This window comes from Anomaloglossus baeobatrachus, chromosome 4, assembly GCF_048569485.1.
Source record: "Anomaloglossus baeobatrachus isolate aAnoBae1 chromosome 4, aAnoBae1.hap1, whole genome shotgun sequence".
In the NCBI taxonomy this organism is placed as follows: Eukaryota; Metazoa; Chordata; class Amphibia; order Anura; family Aromobatidae; genus Anomaloglossus; species Anomaloglossus baeobatrachus.
This window is the reverse complement of record NC_134356.1, coordinates 520,265,145-520,286,244: the sequence shown is the minus strand read 5'-3', so window position 1 is coordinate 520,286,244 and position 21,100 is coordinate 520,265,145.

Genomic DNA, 21,100 nt, shown 5'->3' with positions numbered 1-21,100 from the left:
ACAGAGCCAGCCACAGAACCCACACAGAGCCATCCACAGAGCCCACACAGAGCCATCCACAGAGCCATCCACAGAGCCCACACAGAGCCATCCACAGAACCCACACAGAGCCAGCAACAGAACCCCCCACAGTGCCAGCCACAGAGCCCGCACAGTGCCATCCACCGAGCCCACACAGTGCCAGTCACAGAGCCCGCACAGTGCTAGTCACAGAGCCCGCACAGTGCCATCCACAGAGCCCGCACAGTGCCAGTCACAGAGCCCACACAGAGCCAGCCACAGAACCCCCACAGTGCCAGCCACAAAGCCCCCACAGTGCCAGCCACAAAGCCCCCACAGTGCCAGCCACAGAGCCCCCACAGTGCCAGCCACAGATACCTCACACAGTGCCAGCCACAGAGCCCACACAGTGCCAGCCACAGAGCCCGCACAGTGCCATCCACAGAGCCCGCACAGTGCCAGTCACAGAGCCCACACAGAGCCAGCCACAGAACCCCCACAGTGCCAGCCACAAAGCCCCCACAGTGCCAGCCACAAAGCCCCCACAGTGCCAGCCACAGAGCCCCCACAGTGCCAGCCACAGATACCTCACACAGTGCCAGCCACAGAGCCCACACAGTGCCATCCACAGAGCCCGCACAGTGCCATCCACAGAGCCCGCACAGTGCCAGTCACAGAGCCCGCACAGTGCCATCCACAGAGCCCGCACAGTGCCATCCACAGAGCCCACACAGAGCCAGTCACAGAGCCCACACAGTGCCAGTCACAGAGCCCGCACAGTGCCATCCACAGAGCCCGCACAGTGCCAGTCACAGCCCGCACACAGTGCCAGCTACAGAGCCCACACAGTGCCAGCCACAGAGCCCACACAGTGCCAGTCACAGCCCGCACACAGTGCCAGCTACAGAGCCCACACAGTGCCAGCCACAGAACCCACACAGTGCCAGCCACAGATATCTCATACAGTGCCAGTCAGAGAGCCCACACAGTGCCAGCCACAGAGCCCGCACAGTGCCATCCACAGAGCCCGCACAGTGCCAGTCACAGAGCCCGCACAGTGCCATCCACAGAGCCCGCACAGTGCCAGTCACAGAGCCCACACAGAGCCAGCCACAGAACCCCCACAGTGCCAGCCACAAAGCCCCCACAGTGCCAGCCACAAAGCCCCCACAGTGCCAGCAACAGAGCCCCCACAGTGCCAGCCACAGATACCTCACACAGTGCCAGCCACAGAGCCCACACAGTGCCATCCACAGAGCCCGCACAGTGCCATCCACAGAGCCCGCACAGTGCCATCCACAGAGCCCGCACAGTGCCATCCACAGAGCCCGCACAGTGCCATCCACAGAGCCCACACAGAGCCAGTCACAGAGCCCACACAGTGCCAGTCACAGAGCCCGCACAGTGCCATCCACAGAGCCCGCACAGTGCCAGTCACAGCCTGCACACAGTGCCAGCTACAGAGCCCACACAGTGCCAGCCACAGAGCCCACACAGTGCCATCCACAGAGCCCGCACAGTGCCAGTCACAGCCCGCACACAGTACCAGCTACAGAGCCCACACAGTGCCAGCCACAGAGCCCACACAGTGCCAGCCACAGATATCTCATACAGTGCCAGTCAGAGAGCCCACACAGTGCCAGCCACAGAGCCCGCACAGTGCCATCCACAGAGCCCGCACAGTGCCAGTCACAGCCCGCACACAGTGCCAGCCACAGAGCCCGCACAGTGCCAGCCACAGAGCCCACACAGTGCCAGCCACAGAGCCCACACAGTGCCAGCCACAGAGCCCACACAGTACCAGTCACTTAGCCCACACAGTGCCAGTCACATAGCTCACACAGTGCCAGTCACATAGACCACACAGTGCCAGTCAGAGATCCCACACAGTGCCAGTCAGAGATCTCACACAGTGCCAGTCACAGAGCCCACACAGTTCCAGGTACAGAGCCCACACAGTGCCAACCACAGAGCCCACACAGTTCCAGGTACAGAGCCCACACAGTGGCAGCCACAGAAAACTCATACACTGATAGTCACACACCTCATACAGTGCCAGTCACTCATATAGTGTACATTTTGTCCAGTGTTTTTTAGCCCTTCCAGTCATTAATTTCACAAAAAAAGTAGCAAAAACGCATGCATTTTTTTATGCATTTTTTGCGCCAAGGTGCGTTTTCTTTGGCCAAAGGTGCAAAATTGGCTGTAATCATTAGCGGACGCCATGTTGCATTTGGAGAGCGCCTGATGTGCCTAAACTCTGAAAACACACACAAATGATTTCATTTTGGAAACTAGACTCCGGTGAGAACCTTGAACCCATAGGTGCTTCATAGAATTTTATAACATTGAGCCGTGAAAATAAAAAAACTCAAATGTTTCCCACAAAAATGTTGTTTTAATCCCAAATTTTTAATTTTCAAAAGAATAACAGGAGAAACTGGACCATAGAATTTGTTGTAAAAGGAAAAAATCCTGCGTCCAATGGTGTAAAATCAACAGCTCAAGGCCTTTATCTGAGATATGTCTGTGTTTTTTTACCATGTCAATTTCCTTTTTCTACATTTTTAAATGATTTTGAAATAAAACTGTTTATTTTACATCGTTGGATGCTGGATTTTTTCCTCCTTTTACATTTATTGGATTTGCACAAGAATCTTCTGTGACGTCCCTTGCTGTGAAAAGTGTTGAGCTGACTTGTCTGCCTTGGGCAAGCTTTATTTTTCATAGGATTTGTTGTGCAATTTCTCCTGAGTACAGGGATACCTCATACGTGGTGGAAAACCACTGTTTAGGCACACGGCAGGGCTCGGAAGGGAAGGAGCGGTATTTTGGCTGGAATAGATTGCCATGTACCCTTTGAAGATCACCTGAAATGGCAAAACAGCAGAACCCATTCTGGAAACACACCTCTCTAGGAATTCATCTAGGGGTGTTGTGAGCAATTTTAACCCTCTAGTGATTCACGGAATGGCATTACATTGGGCTGTGAATATAAAAAAGTGCATTCCACTAAAATGTTGTTTTGGTTCCAAAGTTTTAATTGTTTAAATAGGGTAATAGGAGAAAATGGATGAGCTCATCAATACCCCATATGTGGTTGAAAACTACTTTTGATGAGCAGTGAAGGAAAAAAGGTGTCATTAAGTTGTGAAACTGGGCGCTGCAGATCACAAGGGCCCTTTGTGATCTGCAGTGCCCGGGTTCACAACGCCACCTTTTTTCCTTCATCATTCATCACAATCAACCCTTTGCACCTGGAGGCAGAGGAAGGCTGTCGGTGCAGCAGCGAATCCTGAGGCTTTCAACTCAGTTACCTGGCAGAAGACCACGCTCCGTTGAGATCGCACTGACCTTTGGAGGCTTCCGGTCAGGGAACCTCCATTGATATTGCAGTTCCACGCATGTAACCAGGGATGTGCATGATGAGTGTACAACCCGTCCAGTTGAGTCTTGTCATTGTGGGCTTTACCACATCCCTACTTCTAGATTCACATAGGAGTGCTCCTGTTTCTTTTTCTCTCTTTCTGAAAAATACTTTTGAGGCACAGCACAAGGCTCAGAAGGGAAGGAGGTCCATATTGAAGTGCAGATTTAGTTGGAATGATGTAAGGATGCCATGTCAAATTGGCAAAGCTCCTGACATGCCAGGAAATCAGAGCCCTACATAAGTGACCCTATTTTACAAACTGCACCCCTCAATGAATTAATTTAGAGGCGCAGTAAGCATATTGACAGCACAGGTGTGTCACAAAATTTTATACTATTGGGCAGTGAAAAAAAAATAATTACATTTTTACCACTAAAATGTTGTGTCAGCCCCAGATCTCCATTGTACACAATGGAGATAGGTAAAAAAGGCCCTAAAATATGTTACACAATTTCTCCAGAACGTGGCTATACCCCACATGTGACTGTACAGTACTGTTTGGCCGCACTGCAGGGCTCAGGAGGGAAGGAGCGCCATTTAATTTTTGGAGCAAAGATTTTCATAGAATAGTTTGTAGACTCTATTTGCAGAGCCCCTAAGTGCCAGAAAAGCAGAAACCCCCTCAAGTGACCACATTTTGGAAATTTCACCCCTCTGGTAATTCATCTACTGGAACAAAGGAAGAACAGATTGCGATCAGGTGTCCATACAAATATAATTTTAATTGGTCAAGGACACAGGTGAAAAAGAAGCAGAAAAATTGATAGACAAAAAGTAGTAACAAAAAGTGCCGCCAACCCGCAAAAAAATCACAAATTAATGCAATTCATAAATAACAATAAATCATAATTATATAAAAAAATATTGTATCAAAAAATAATAATTGCTCCTGTTACATGCAAATCCATATAACCAGTATCAGTGGTCTAACTCAAAAATATATTGACCACATTGAAAGCCCAAATTTTGCATATTGTAGCCAAATTGGTTGCTACTGAGAGCAATAGAAAAAAAAAAAATAGGTCAATATGACCTTAAGAATGGATTAGCACAGTGGACATTGCCCAAGCAGAAGCATATAAGGCTATAAGGAATATAGAGGAAGCTGCAAAGGAAAGATGAATACAAGATTGAAAATTGCACAATATGAATATGAATTCAGAATAGCTCATGTATGATGAGTCAAAAGGTAAATTGATATAAAGGTGTAAGGGGTATATTGCACTGTTTTGCCAAGAGAAATAATCAGTGTGTGACTATAAACCAGAGGAATCAATATGTAAACGGTATGTTGGCACCAATTACAAAAAATACCTGTGGAGGAGCAGGTCCACTTCGGGGACCCAGTTAGCCAGTGTGAGGGCTTCCAATCACAAACACTGTCATAGAGGGTGGGCGGGGGAGCAGTGAATATTCATGATATTTATAGTCCTGCTTTAATCCTCATTTTGCTTACTTTTTTTAATCCTGCTGGTCGAACTCGAACAGTAACACAGACTTCCCTGAGAAGTCTATGTTCGGGTTCCATTCACGGACACTGGATGTCCGGTACAAGTTCGACCATCACTAATAACAGTCCTGAAAAGATGTAAGCTGAAGGTTTTACAATGGCCCTCAAAGTCCTCTGATCTGAACACCATTGAAAATCTGTGGCTAGACATAAAAACAGCAGTGCATGCAAGACAACCCAAGAATCTCACTGAACTGGCAGACTTTTCCAAGGAAGAATGGATGATCATCCCTCAAACAAGAGTTGAATGTCTCTTGGCTAGCTATAGATAGAGTTTACAAGCTGTGATACTTGCCAGAGCGGGCACTACTAGGTATTAACCATGCAGGGTGCCAAACATTTGCATCGGCCCATTTTCCTTTTATTGTTAATTTTAAATGTAAAAGATAAAAATGTATTTATTTATTTATTTATTTGTTTGCCTAAAATATAAAGCAAGTGTGATGTTTAACTTTATGCCTTTTAGAGATCAGTTTATCTTAAACTTGTTTAACTGCACACAATAACAGTAATTTTGAGGAGGCGTTCCCAAACTTTTGCATGCCACGGTACATTCAAACATTGGTAAAGATAGGAGGGAAGGCCTCCAGCTGTAAATCACAATGCACATGAGGTGTATATACACAAACTAACCACAAACAAGCAGAAAGGTATAAGTACAAACGAAGAGAAAAGAGAGGGAGTAAAAAGAGGGGAAGGAAATGTAGTACGGTGTTAATGGTTCTAATGGCGGCAGACAAACTCAACAAAATAGATCTGCTAACCAGGGATAACCCTCCGAGAAAGAAATATGGAGAAGTGTAATGACTCCAAATGGCAAACCAAAGTCCCACCTTTCATCATAATGCCCCAAGTTTTTCCAGACAACAAAGTGTGCGAAGTGTGTCCATAACCCAAACCCAATGAATCCCTTAGATGGTGAAAAAGAAGAATCTTCTGGGCAGCCAAAGCAAAGTATCTTAATAAACCTTTTCTAGTTTTCTAATAGATCCCGGAAACATGAATAAGAGAATCACTTCAGGAGACATCTGTACATATAATTTACTGATACAATTGTTTTGGGAGAAAATATTGTTCCATAACAGTAGAATTCCTCGGCCACTCCACCAGATATGCAACATCGTGCCAAAGGTTTGCAGACACCACTAAAGACCCCGTCACACACAGAGATAAATCTTTGGCAGATCTGTGGTTGCAGTGAAATCATGGACATATTGTTCCATTTGTACACAGCCACAAACCTGGCACTGATTGTCCACAATTTCACTGCAACCACAGATCTGCCGCAGATTTATCTCTGTGTGTGACAGGGCCTTAAGAAAGTAACTTTAACAGATGAGTACATTCAATTTAATTTGACAGGGGATCTATACAGAGTTATGATCATGTAATTTAGTTCTTGAAATTTACAAGAGACTGACAGATTATGAGTTAAGAAAAATTATTTCGCTCAGAGTTCACCTGAAATATCATGACCCAGTTCCTTCTGCAACAAATGTGTAACGTTAAGGCGTTTGTGCTCTGACTCCTCTAACATTATAATATTAAACACTAAAGAAATTACATGTTGTAATGCTTCTGACATGAAGCATAGTTTTTCAAAAGAAGTAGGTGTAGATTGAAAGCTGAATCTAGATGCCAGAGTGCTAACATAGCTACGTAAGTGAAAATATCTCATCCAAGAATCAGATGCTCCTTTCCAGCCTCCAAAAAAAGGTTAAAACCACTTTTATTAATTATATTAAAAATTGGACCGACAATGCACACATATATACAAATTTGTTAGATAAACAAGATAAATAGCTCAGATACTTCCCTATCCCTGACAGTGCACCTTAATAGACATGCACCCTGCCTACAGCGGAAGATTTACACTCTAGGGTTTTACCCTTTTTGGGAGGTTTGAGTTATGTAATCCTCTATATTCTGAACCTCCTGGTTTACCAAATTTTTGTCTAATCCTTTCCAGTCTTCAAAAAGTGTGTTAAGAGATTTAAGATGTGTAGGGTCAAGTACATCTTCTTTACAAAGCATAGGATCTTTGGGTAGGCCTAACAAAGTATGGTCGTGATGAGTTGTGTGGGAATCACCCATTAGGAAAGTAAGAAAGCAGGGTATATGGGCAATAAGAAGATGCTTTACAAACCTCCTCAGTGGCTTAACTATATTAAGAAGAGTGGCTGACCGCTTCAAGCTTGCTAAGCTTATACAGTGCCTTGCGAAAGTATTCGGCACCCTTGAATTTTTCAACCTTTTCCCACATTTCAGGCTTCAAACATAAAGATACAAAATTTTAAATTTTATGGTGAAGAATCAACAACAAGTGGGACACAGTTGTGAAAGTGAACGATATTTATTGCTTATTTTAAATTTTTGTGAAAAATAAAAAACTGAAAATTGGGACGTGCAATATTATTCGTCCCCTTTAAGCTAATACTTTGTAGCGCCACCTTTTGCTGCGATTACAGCTACAAGTCGTTTAGGGTATGTCTCTATCAGTTTTGCACATCGAGAGACTGCAATTCTTGCCCATTCTTCTTTTGCAAATAGCTGGAGCTGAGTGAGGTTGGATGGAGAGCGTTTGTGAACAGCAGTTTTCATCTCTTTCCACAGATTCTCGATTGGATTCAGGTCTGGACTTTGACTTGGCCATTCTAACACCTGGATACGTTTTTTTGTGAACCATTCCATTGTAGATTTTGCTTTATGTTTTGGATCATTGTCTTGTTGGAAGACAAAGCTCCGTCCAAGTCTTAGGTCTTTTGCAGACTGCAACAGGTTTTCTTCAAGAATGGTCCTGTATTTAGCTCCATCCATCTTCCCATCAATTTTAACCATCTTACCTGTCCCTGCTGAAGAAAAGCAGGCCCAAACCATGATGCTGCCACCACCATGTTTGACAGTGGGGATGGAGTGTTCAGGGTGATGAGCTGTGTTGCTTTTACGCCAAACATATCGTTTGGGATTGTGCCCAAAAAGTTCGATTTTGGTTTCATCTGACCAGAGCACCTTCTTCCACATGTTTGGTGTCTGCCAGGTGGCTTGTGGCAAACTTTAAACAACACTTTTTATGGATATCTTTGAGAAATGGCTTTCTTCTTGCCACTCTTCCATAAAGGCCAGATTTGTGCAGTGTATACGACTGATTGTTGTCCTATGGACAGACTCTCCCACCTCAGCTGTAGATCTCTGCAGTTCTTCCAGAGGGATAATGGGCCTCTTGGCTGCATCTCTGATCAGTCTTTTCCTTGTTTGAGATGAGATTTTTGAGGGATGGCCGGGTCTTGGTAGATTTGCAGTGGTATGATACTCCTTCCATTTGAATATGATTGCTTGCACGGTGCTTCTTGGGATGTTTAAAGTTTTGGAAATCTTTTTGCAACCAAATCCAGATTTAAACTTTTCCACAACAGTATCACAGACCTGCCTGTTGTGTTCCTTGGTCTTCATGATTCTCTCTATGCTTTAAACAGAACACTGAGACAATTACAGAGCAGGTGCATTTATACGGAGACTTGATTACACACAGGTGGCTTATATGTATCATCATCAATCAGTTAGGATAAAGTTGGATCATTCAGAGATCCTCAATGAACTTCTGGAGTGAGTTTGCGGCACTGAAAGTAAAGAGGCCGAATAATATTGTGTAGTGGGTGGGCCTACCCCCTACTAGTTTAACATAGTTAACCCGGAAATGTTATTAATAAAAATGTTTTATTTGTATGTGCATGTGTATAGTGTTAGGGTACCCCTAGTGGCCGGGTGGGACGGCTGTCACCACAGTGGAGAGGAGGAGCCGGCAGAGACAAGGGGAGGAGAGAGCAAGGGTGTGAGGAAAAGATTAGATCAAGGGAGCAGTTGTCTCGGGGACAGGAGCGGAGCAGCAGAGCCGGGGCAGAGTGTGGAGCTGAGTGGGCAGAAAGCAAGAAAGAAAGAAGGGAGCTGGAAATCAGGGAAGCCGGTGAGAAAAGGAGCGAGCGGAACCTCATAGTGTGAAGCAGTCCGGTGTGGGTCCGGACTGTGGGTAGCCAGCAGTGGGAGCCGGGCGAAGTGGAGTAGTCAGGCACATCACCACTGGAGGGGACGCAAGGACAGGCTTCCCCCAGCTAAGAAAGCGTCTCAGCACCTTTATGGCTTTGTTCGGGACTTTGTGAGAAGTAGCATCCGGGGCAGCAGTGTGTGCACGTCGGGCAGAGTGTGTGAGCAGAACAGCAGGGGACACCGGAGAGAAGGAGGTGGACGTAACCTCAGAGCCTATTCTGCCGGTGTGGGTCCGGTGTATGCTTGGCTGAATAGTGGGTGCCCGAAGGAAGTAGAGTACGGAGGGCATATCCCCACCCGAGGTGACGTTTGGTCAGGGTGTCCCCAGCTCCACAGGAATTGTCATCTGCCAGATTTATTGCTGACCGGATTGCTTTGTCTGGATTTTTAACTGTGAAGAATAAAAGAATGTTTGTTCATCGCATTGTACCCTGCCTGAAGAGTGTTTGTGCGCCGGACAACATCTGCACCACGACCACACTCTGCCCCACCAAGTTAGCTCCTGTCCCCATAGTGACGGTGGAACCAGGGGTAAGCCTGATACCGAGGGCCACGACTACAAGGCCGGAGGCACCCCTGGCACCCCGTTACATGTGGCGTAGTCGGCAGGATCCGGATCGTATGCCAGGGGACCCGCTCCAAGAAGATGGAGACCAAGTGGTGCCGAGGGCCCCTGATCCGGACTCTCAGCGAAGATTTGCAGTCCCATGGTGGGAAGAGGAGACGGTGCCTGAGGTGAAGGACCGGGCACAAGATGGCGGCAAGATGGCCGTTGTCTGGGAAGACACAGAAGGCGCGCGCAGAATTGGCGCCAAAAGAAGAGCCTGGGGCTGGCCGGTGCCGAAGAGAAAGCATGGAGTACTCCGCCCAAAGAGGGGAGGCGCCAGCTCCAGGGCATTGAAGACTAAGAAAAGGAAAAAGAAGTACCTCGGCGGAGGAGTCGAGATGATGCGTGAGGCTGGGGGTGGAGTCTGTTCAAGAGCGGGAAACGAAGGCCTGCCTCCACTTCCTCCAGCCTCAGCATTGACACCGCCGCCATTACCAGCAAGATTGGCAGGGGCAGGGACACCTTCACCACCGAGAGGAGCTGCAGCAGCTGTGCCCGTGGAGCCACCCTACGCCCCTGTGTCCTTCCAGAGGATCCATCGGCAGCCGGGACAATCGCTGGGGGCATACATCCAGGCACAAGCGGAGGAATGGAAGAGGGCCTGGCCCCCAGAGTAAGTCACCACTGCTGATCTGTTGTTTAAGTCCGGCGCCGTTCAGCCGGCAGAAGTTTCTTTAACGTTGACGGGCCTGTTGCCCTCCAGCAAAGACCGGGAGCGCTCTTGAAGCCTCCGGGCACCTTCAGCAAAGACCGGGAGCGCTATCGAAGCCTCCGGGCGCCCATCTAAGACCGGGAGCGCTGTTGAGCCTCCGGGCGCTATTCAGAGACCGGGAGCGCCGCTGAACTGGTGCCGCTGTTGAGGACTGAACCGAAAGGTTTTTATGTGTTTATGTTTTTATGTGTTTAAGAGCCTTGCCGGGAGGCTCGGATTTTAAGAGGGGAGGCATGTAGTGGGTGGGCCTACCCCCTACTAGTTTAACATAGTTAACCCGGAAATGTTATTAATAAAAATGTTTTATTTGTATGTGCATGTGTATAGTGTTAGGGTACCCCTAGTGGCCGGGTGGGACGGCTGTCACCACAGTGGAGAGGAGGAGCCGGCAGAGACAAGGGGAGGAGAGAGCAAGGGTGTGAGGAAAAGATTAGATCAAGGGAGCAGTTGTCTCGGGGACAGGAGCGGAGCAGCAGAGCCGGGGCAGAGTGTGGAGCTGAGTGGGCAGAAAGCAAGAAAGAAAGAAGGGAGCTGGAAATCAGGGAAGCCGGTGAGAAAAGGAGCGAGCGGAACCTCATAGTGTGAAGCAGTCCGGTGTGGGTCCGGACTGTGGGTAGCCAGCAGTGGGAGCCGGGCGAAGTGGAGTAGTCAGGCACATCACCACTGGAGGGGACGCAAGGACAGGCTTCCCCCAGCTAAGAAAGCGTCTCAGCACCTTTATGGCTTTGTTCGGGACTTTGTGAGAAGTAGCATCCGGGGCAGCAGTGTGTGCACGTCGGGCAGAGTGTGTGAGCAGAACAGCAGGGGACACCGGAGAGAAGGAGGTGGACGTAACCTCAGAGCCTATTCTGCCGGTGTGGGTCCGGTGTATGCTTGGCTGAATAGTGGGTGCCCGAAGGAAGTAGAGTACGGAGGGCATATCCCCACCCGAGGTGACGTTTGGTCAGGGTGTCCCCAGCTCCACAGGAATTGTCATCTGCCAGATTTATTGCTGACCGGATTGCTTTGTCTGGACTTTTAACTGTGAAGAATAAAAGAATGTTTGTTCATCGCATTGTACCCTGCCTGAAGAGTGTTTGTGCGCCGGACAACATCTGCACCACGACCACACTCTGCCCCACCAAGTTAGCTCCTGTCCCCATAGTGACGGTGGAACCAGGGGTAAGCCTGATACCGAGGGCCACGACTACAAGGCCGGAGGCACCCCTGGCACCCCGTTACAATTGCATGCCCCAATTTTCAGTTTTTTATTTTTTAGAAAATTTAAAATAAGCAATAAATATTGTTTACCTTCACAATTGTGTCCCACTTGTTGTTGATTCTTCACCATAACATTAACATTTTTATCTTTACGTTTGAAGCCTGAAATGTGGGAAAAGATTGAAAAATTCAAGGGGGCTGAATACTTTCCCAAGGCACTGTATCTAACTGAGCTAAATATCTTTTTGGCATGAACCAAAGGTAAATCATGAGGGGTCGGTGATAGAAGCAGGGTGAGTGAGCAGCACCTCTCTCTCATGATATATAGATATATGGTATCTGATATGTATATGATATGTATATGTACATGAGCCTCCTGAATTGGTAAATGCTGCGGAATATGTTGGCGCTATAGAAATAAAGATTATTATTATTATTATTATGATGATGATTCGTTTCAGGGTGGTGACAGAAGCAGCAAGGTGGTGCTACTGTCATTCACTATTCCCCCCCTTGTAAAGTCTCGTTTCAGTGAACGAGGCTGTGGGTACAGAAGCGGTGGAGGCTGAACATGGTGGATGGCAGAGACCGAAGAAATGTGGCAGCGTAATAAAAGATGCTGTTATTTACCATCGGGGTGTTAGGACCGGGATGACGGGTAGGCCCAGGAGGTGGATCCACTGGACTGAGCACCCCACCGAGGGCAAGGTGCCCGGTAGCCGGAGCGCTACGGGTAGCAGGACAGTCCGTTCAGAGGAGTGGAGTGTAGAAGTCCCTGGGACCACGGAGTCTCTGAAGGTAGTCCGGGTGACGGAGCTCAGGTTCGGAGGCCGGGATGACGTCAGGCAGAATCCGGAACCAGCTGAGCGGGGAGGTCGGTCACCACACGGATCCAGGGATCGGAGACGGTAGGGACTGACGAGATGGCGGACAGTCACCGTTCGGAGTTCTGGAACCGTCAGGACCGGTTGGTGAGACAGGAGCGGCTCTACAAGAGAGATAGGTGAGTACGGGACAAGGCACAGGGGGACCTGACTCCTAGCTTAGCAAACAAGAAGAACAGGCCCCGCCCACTTGGAAAGGAACCCCCTATATACCCTGTACGTGATTCTTCAATATCCTGTTGGAGGACGCTGGCCCTTTAAGAGAGGGTCAATGACCGCGCGCGCGCCCTAATGCGCATGCGCGAGGCCCGGGTGCCAGAAGCCAGAGCAGGAAGCGGTGCACAGGAGGCAGGAGTGCCGGGCTGGCTCAGCGTTGCCGACGGGCGCCGGGAGCGGGGACCGGGTTGCCTGGAGGACGCAGGTGAGGGAGCATGGAGGCTGTGGAGCGGGGGACCGGGAAGCATGGCACGGGAGCGGCGAAGCGTGACATGGGAGCGGGGAAGCGTGGCAGGGGAACCGGGGAGCGTGGCAGGGGAGCCGGGGAGCATGACAGAGGAGCCGGGGAGCATGGCAGGGGAGCCGGGGAGCATGGCACGGGAACTGGGGAGTGTGACACGGGGCGACTAAAACAGGTTGTCATCTGGGCGGTGGAAAAATAAATTGTGGTAAGTGTTCACAATGCCATTCTCTAATGCTGCTTCAATTCAGGGTGGATAAAAAGCAGTGGGAGCGACAAGAGTCCCAGCCCCCTGATGATGATGCATTTAAGAATAACCAGTGCATGCTGGAAGACTCAAATGATTCTCACTGGAAGTAAGGAAAAAACATAGAAAGAGCAGAGAATGAAGGGTATTGTATTTTTAACTGAAATATATTAGAAAAGTGGTTAGATAATTGAATAAAATTGTTCGACATATACAGTTAGGTCCAGAGATAGTCAGACAGTGACACAAGTATTAGCATTTTGTCACGCTCCCCAGCTCCCGTGCCACGGTCCCCGGCTCCCCTGCCTTGCTTACCGGCTCCCCTGCCACGCTTCCTCGCTCTCAGGCCGCGCTCCGCCGCTGCCGTGCCAGGCCTCCCGGTCCCCCGCTCCACAGCCTTCCTGCTTCATCGCCTGCGGTCCTCAGGCAGCCCGGTCCCCGCTCCCGGCGCCCGTCGGCTACTCAGCCCCAGCCCGGCTCTCCTGCTTCCTGCTCACCGCTCCCTGCCCTGGCTTCTGGCACCCGGGCCTCGCGCATGCGCATTAGGGCGCGCGCGCGCGGTCATTGACCCTCTCTTAAAGGGCCAGTGTCCTCCAACAGGATATTAGTGAATCAGGTACAGGGTATATAGGGGAATCCTTTCCAAGTGGGCGGGGCCTGTTCTTCGTGTTTTGCTAAGCTAGGAGTCAGGTCTCCTTGTGTCTTGCGATATACTCACCTCTCTCTCTCCTAGAGCCGCTCCTGCCTCGCCATCCGGTCCTGATGATTCCCGAACCCCGAACGGTGACTGTCCGCCATCCCGTCAGTCCATACCATCTCTGATCCCTGTGGTGACCCGTCTTCTCGCTCCGTCGGTTCCGGACTCTGCCTGACAACATCTCGGCCTCCGAACCTGAGCTCCGTCACCCGGACTACCTTCGGTGACTCCGTGGTCCCAGGGACTTCTACACTCCACTTCCTTGAACGGACTCTCCTGCTACCTGTAGTGCTCCGGCTACCGGACCCCTTGCCTTCAGTGAGGTGTTCGGCCCAGTGGATCCACCTCCTGGGTCTGCCCGTCTACCCGGCCCTAACACATTTTATCTGTTCACCAAAACATATTCACTATTCAGTTATACAGGGTGATTCACTCTCTACACGGAAAAATTGCTGTAACTTCTAAAAGAGACTATCTGACATACGGTACATATTTTGGTTCATGAGAAACTGATGTTGTAAAGTAGGTGTTGAAAATGTCCATCATTCACATCGAAGCATGCTTGCTCGCACTGTTCCATATTGTTCACTGTCTTTCACAGGACATCTAGGGTTATAGCCTGAACTTCTTCCTGTGTGTTGTCCCAGAGTGCCTGTAATCAGGGCTGTATTTTGCCTTAATGCTGCCCTAGGCACTTTAAGTGGTCGCGCCCCTTAGTGACAACGTAAAACTGAGTTCTCGCACACGACATCTCTTTAAGGCAGATCTACTCTGTAGCACACTTTAAAAAGTATCAATAAGAAACGAAGGGCACTAACCCCCCCCCCCCAATGGGAATCACCACAGGCACATCAGAACATAGCATGAGTATAAAATATTCCCACCCACTTATATACTGTGACTGTGACACTGCCCCTAATAAACTAAAACACCACTCTGCCCTCCCTTATAAACTACTGTATATCCACCACACCTTCCCCGATTATGAAATATGATCTGTACATTGTGAGGAGGGAGCAGCATGATGTGAGGACAATGTCCCATGCATGCTGCCCCCTCCTCACAATGTCCCATGCATGCTGCCCCCTCCTCACAATGTCCCATGCATGCTGCCCCCTCCTCACAATGTCCCATGCATGCTGCTCCCTCCTCACAATGTCCCATGCATGCTGCCCCCTCCTCACAATGTCCCATGCATGCTGCTCCCTCCTCAGAATGTCCCATGCATGCTGCCCCCTCCTCACAATGTCCCATGCATGCTGCTCCCTCCTCACAATGTCTCATGCTTGCTGCCCCCTCCTCACAATGTCCCATGCATGCTGCCCCCTCCTCACAATGTCCCATGCATGCTGCCCCCTCCTCACAATGTCCCATGCATGCTGCTCCCTCCTCACAATGTCCCATGCATGCTGCCCCCTCCTCACAATGTCCCATGCATGCTGCTCCCTCCTCACAATGTCCCATGCATGCTGCTCCCTCCTCAAAATGTCCCATGCATGCTGCTCCCTCCTCACAATGTCCCATGCATGCTGCCCCCTCCTCACAGTGTCCCATGCATGCTACCCCCTCCTCACAGTGTCCCATGCATGCTGCCCCCTTCTCACAATGTCCCATGCATGCTGCCCCTCTCCATGAGCTCCTAATGCTGCCTTCCTCTTTTCCATAATGAGACCTTCATGTAGCCCCACTCATGCTAAGACCACCACATTAACGCTTATGCTGAGACCCCCCCTCCACACACTACCCCACTCTTGATATTGACTCCCCTACATTGCTCCACTCCATACTGATCCCACACATGCTGCCCCTTCTCCATAATGAGCTCCCAATGCTGCCCCACTCATTCTGAGTCCTTACACTCCCCCCACCCAATCGATTTTATTATTGCACTATCCCTCATCACTTGTCCTCTGTCTCTAGCATTAGCCCCTCCTCTCTCCCACTCTCCCAGCATCAGCCTCTCTCCCCCAGCATCAGCCTCTATCTTCCCTCAGCATCAGCCTCTCTCCCCCAGTCTCAGCCTTTGCCTCCCCCCAGCCTCAGCCTGCCCCAGTCTCTGCCTCAGCCTCCCCCCAGTCTCCGCCTCAGCCTCCCTCCAGCCTCCCCCCAGTCTCCACCTCAGCCTCCCTCCAGCCTCCCCCAGTCTCCGCCTCAGCCTCCCTCCAGTCTCAGCCTCCCTCCAGCCTCCCCCCAGTCTCAGCCTCAGTTTCCCTCCAGCCTCCCCCCTGTCTCAGCCTCTGCCTCCCCCCAGTCTTAGCCTTTGCCTCCCTCTAGCCTCCCCCCAGTCTCAGCCTCTGCCTCCCTCCAGCCTCCCCCCAGTCTCAGCCTCTGCCTCCCTCCAGCCTCCCCCCAGTCTCAGCCTCTGCCTCCCTCCAGCCTCCCCCCAGTCTCAGCCTCTGCCTCCCTTCAGCCTCCCCTCAGCCTCTGCCTCCCTCCAGCCTCCCCCCAGCCTCAGCCTGCCCCAGTCTCTGCCTCAGCCTCCCCCCAGTCTCCACCTCAGCCTCCCTCCAGCCTCCCCCAGTCTCCGCCTCAGCCTCCCTCCAGTCTCAGCCTCCCTCCAGCCTCCCCCCAGTCTCAGCCTCCCTCCAGCCTCCCCCCAGTCTCAGCCTCCCTCCAGCCTCCCTCCAGTCTCAGCCTCCCTCCAGCCTCCCCCCAGTCTCAGCCTCCCTCCAGCCTCCCCCCAGTCCCAGCCTCTGCCACCCTCCAGCCTCCCTCAGTCTCAGCCTCTGCCTCCTTCCAGCCTCCCTCAAGTCTCAGCCTCTGCCTCCCTCCAGCCTCCCCCCAGTCTTAGCCTCTGCCTCCCTCCAGTCTCAGCCTCTGCCTCCCTCCAGCCTCCCCCCAGACTCAGCCTCTGCCTCCCCCCAGTCTCAGCCTCTGCCTCCCTCCAGCCTCCCCCCAGTCTCAGCCTCTGCCTCCCTCCAGCCTCCCCCCAGTCTCAGCCTCTGCCTCCCTCCAGCCTCCCCCCAGTCTCAGCCTCCCTCCAGCCTCCCCCTAGTCTCAGCCTCCCTCCAGCCTCCCCCCAGTCTCAGCCTCCCTCCAGCCTCCCCCCAGTCTGAGCCTCAGCCTCCCTCCAGCCTCCCCCCAGTCCCAGCCTCTGCCTCCCTCCAGCCTCCCTCAGTCTCAGCCTCTGCCTCCTTCCAGCCTCCCCCAAGTCTCAGCCTCTGCCTCCCTCCAGCCTCCCCCCAGTCTCAGCCTCTGCCACCCTCCAGTCTCAGCCTTTGCCTCCCTCCAGCCTCCCCCCAGTCTCAGCCTCTGCCTCCTCCCAGTCTCAGCCTCTGCCTCCCTCCAGCCTCCCCCCAGTCTCTGCCTCCCTCCAGCCTCCCCCCAGTCTCAGCCTCTGCCTCCCTCCAGCCTCCCCCAGTCTCTGCCTCTGCCTCCCTCTAGCCTCCCCCCAGTCTCTGCCTCTGCCTCCCTCCAGCCTCCCCCCAGTCTCAGCCTCTGCCTCCCTCCAGCCTCCCCCCAGTCTCAGCCTCTGCCTCCTCCCAATCTCAGCCTCTGCCTCCCTCCAGCCTCCCCCCAGTCTCTTCCTCTGCCTCCCTCCAGCCTCCCCCCAGTCTCTGCCTCTGCCTCCCTCCAGCCTCCCCCCAGTCTCTGCCTCCCTCCAGCCTCCCCCCAGTCTAAGCATCTGCCTCCCTCCAGCCTCCCCCCAGTCTCAGCCTCTGCCTCCCTCCAGTCTCAGCCTCTGCCTCCCTCCAGCCTCCCCCCAGTCTCAGCCTCTGCCTCCTCCCAGTCTCAGCCTCTGCCTCCCTCCAGCCTCCCCCCAGTCTCAGCCTCTGCCTCCCTCCATCCTCAAAAAAAAATGTAAAAAAAAAAATAATTTTTTTTTTGCTGCCAGAAGGTGCCGCCCCCCACAACCTGCCGCCCCAGGCACCGGACCACGGGTGCCTAATGGTAAATACGGCCCTGCCCTTAATGTCCGTGGCTTATTACTGTACACTCAACCTTTCAAATGGCCCCAAAAGAAAATGCAGTAATGTTCCTGTACGTTCCAGCTTTGTACGAATGACAGAATGCACTGTTTGGATGGTGCATTTCAACCTCTAAACTTCTTTAGAAACTCACTTTGGCATCTATTTAAGGATTCTGTTTTCCAATACGTTTTCACAATGAGAACACGCTCCTCCAAACTGTATCTGTACATTGTTAACAAATGAATAAGGAATTTGGCAGGAGTGAAGTGCAAGAACCACACATAAACTACTGATGCATAGAGAAACATGTAGCAAGTTTATCTCGTAGTAAAGACAACCGGTGGGGTGACAAGATGGCAAGACCACTCAGCGCAAGGATGTTTCTTGTCGCTGTCACTAAGATTCATTGCACTCTCACTTCTCATGAACCAAAGTATGTACAGTCTAAATTTCCCGGTCGACTGTCTCTTCTTGAAGTTGCAGCAATTTTTCCTGGTAAAGTAGCGAGTGTTTCACCCTGTATAATCAATCTGGGCCTCACGTCTGTCTCAAACTTGGATGTGCTGGGTACTTCCTGTTTGTCGCTGACTATCCAACTTTAAATCGCAAGGGCACAGGTGTACTCATGCCATCACCACTGGGGACTCCGCTTACCCGACAGTCGAGCCCCGGCTCTCACAGCCAGAGACGGTACCCGCACTGGCCCTGGCTTTTTAACTCCCTAAATGCCGTGATTGATATTGATTGCAGTATTTAGGGGATTAAGGAAGGGATCGAGCTCCCTCTCCTCTCCGATTGGTGCCCCCACGATGTCACCACAAGGGCTTGATCATTGCCATGGTGACCCGAGGTCATGACGACCTCCGGGTCACCAAGCTATGGAAAGCTTCTGGGATCATGCCAGGAGCATGATCCCAGATGCTTCTGTCAGTGCAGCACTGAAAGTGTAATGTATTGCAATGCTGGTTCTATCTGTGATAGGAGGAACCTGTGGAAGTGTGTTTGTAACATGAAATGACTGTTGTCCACATGTTCCTTACTACTTCTCGAAGCATGTTTTAAAAAATGAACAAATCAAGTTTCCAAACATTTTTTTAAGCATGATGAGGGCTACTTCTATTTTTCATCTTTCATTTTTTTTTTCTTTTTACCTATTCCCTTGTGAAAATTGGAAATTTGGGGTTAGAACAATATTTTAGTGGTAACAAATTATTATTTTTTTGTTCACTGCCCAGTAGTATAAAATTTTGTGAAACACCTGTAGTGTCAATATGCTCACTGCACCCCTAGATGAATTCATTGAGGGGTGAAGTTTGTAAAATGGCATCACTTGTGGGGTTTTCTGCTGTTCTGGCACCTCAGGGGCTGTGTCAATGTGACATGACACAAGCAAACCATTCCAACTAAATCTGCTTCACTTTGTACTGTGCCTCAAAAGTAGTTTTCAACCATATATATGGGGTATTGACATACTCAGGAGAAAGTGCACAACAAATTTTACTGTCCATTTTCTCCTGTTAGCCTAGTGAATTTGAAAAATTTGGGGTTAAAGCAACATTTTTGTAGTTAAAAATGTATTTTTTCTTTTTCCTGGCTCAACATTATAAAATTCTGTGAAGCACCTGGGGAGGTTCAAGGTGCCCACCATTCATCTACATAAATTCCTTGAGGGTCTAGTTTCCAAAATGGATGCACTTGTGGGGGAGGTCTAATGTTTAGGCACATCAGGAGATTTCCAAATGCGACATGGTGTCTGTGCCGCCCCTGTAGCGGTCGAACTGCTCGGATCCGGGGGCGTCACAGCTGTGGCTCGAGTGTCTCCGGACCCAGGGGGCTCGCAGCCACTCTCAAATGGAAAGGGGGGTATATTTACAGGGGAGAGAGTTTGTGATGCCACTCGTGGTGTGTGGTAATGGGGAGTACCGCCGCCGACGAAGGGAGTACCCGGGGGCGATGGAGTGGGGTAGCCAGATGATGTTTCCCTCCACGGGTAGGGGAAGGCGCCGGGACTCTAAATGCAGCACACGCTGGTGTAGGGGAGCGCAGAACTAGTGGAAAGCAGGGGAGAAGCATGTACTCACTCAGACAGCACCGGTGATGAAAAGCAGACGCTAACAACAGGGTGAACCAAGTCTCTGGGTGCCGCTGCCCTCTTGGGGGATCCCGTCCGGGTGTCCGTCCCCTACAGTACTGCCGGGTGATCCGGAGCCTGCCTCCATGCACAAATTAAAAGTGTTTTGATGGCCCGTAGGCATAAAGCTGTCCGGGCCCCACGCTTGGGATTTCTGTGGGCTGCATGGGTTGGAAAGCCCTATCCCCCTAGTGCCCCTGATCTCTGAGCTTCGTGGGGACAGTCCATAAAGTCACTATTCTCCGCAGGTTAATTGCCGAGTCGCCTGAAACTACTCCCCGACCTAGAGTCCAGTACCCCGCCGTGCTTTCGGTCCCGGACCGGCTATTGGACTCGAGCTGCTGACTATCCTCCAAGACTAGGTCTAGGTACCCAGTCCCAATACCCTGCGACCGGGTCTCCGACTCCTCCGGGCCCAGACCACCGTCTGCTACCCAACCTCTTCGTTCCCGGGAGCCACACGCTCCCCTAGCTCCTCACTGCTCGAGGGCTACCACTGCTCTGCTCTCCTTCCCTCCCACTAGTCTGCCTGACCCCTAGGTGGGCGGCCCTATGCCAGCTCAGCAGCCCACTGGTGTGTCTGATAGGGTGTGGTGTGAGGTTGTGATTGATATTTGGTTGCTGATGGAGGCAGTACTGTAGGTTAGGTACCCAGAAACATGGGTGGGTGAGTAAATTCACTGGGAGATAAAGAGCGTGCAGTACCCTGTGACGCCCTGACTAGTCCAGGGGCATCACATGTCTGCTGACGATTCCAGCAAATTTTCTGCTCAAAAAGTCAAATGACGCTCTTTCCCTTGTGGGCCCAGTCATGTGCCCAAACAGTAGATTTTCACCACATATGGAATATTGTGGTACTCAGGAAAAATTTTACAACAAATTGTACTGTGCATTTTCTCTTATTACCCTTGTAAAAATGCAAACTTTGGGGCTAAAGTAACATTTTTGTGAGAAAAAGTAAGTTTTCCTTCCACATTGATTTAGTCATAGTGAAGCACCTAAAGGGTTAATAAACTTCTTGGATGTTGTCTTGAGCAGCTTGAGGGGTGCAGTTTTTAGAATATTGTCACTTTTGGGTATTTTCTGTCACCTAGGCCCCTCAAAGTCACTTTACATGTGATGTGGTCCCTAAAAACATTGTTTTGTAAATTTTATTGCAAAAATGAGAAATCGCTGATAAACGTTGAACCCTTCTAGCTTCCTAGCCAAAAAATAATGTTTACATAAGGATGTAATGTAGACATGTTGGAAATATTATTTATTACTCACAGTA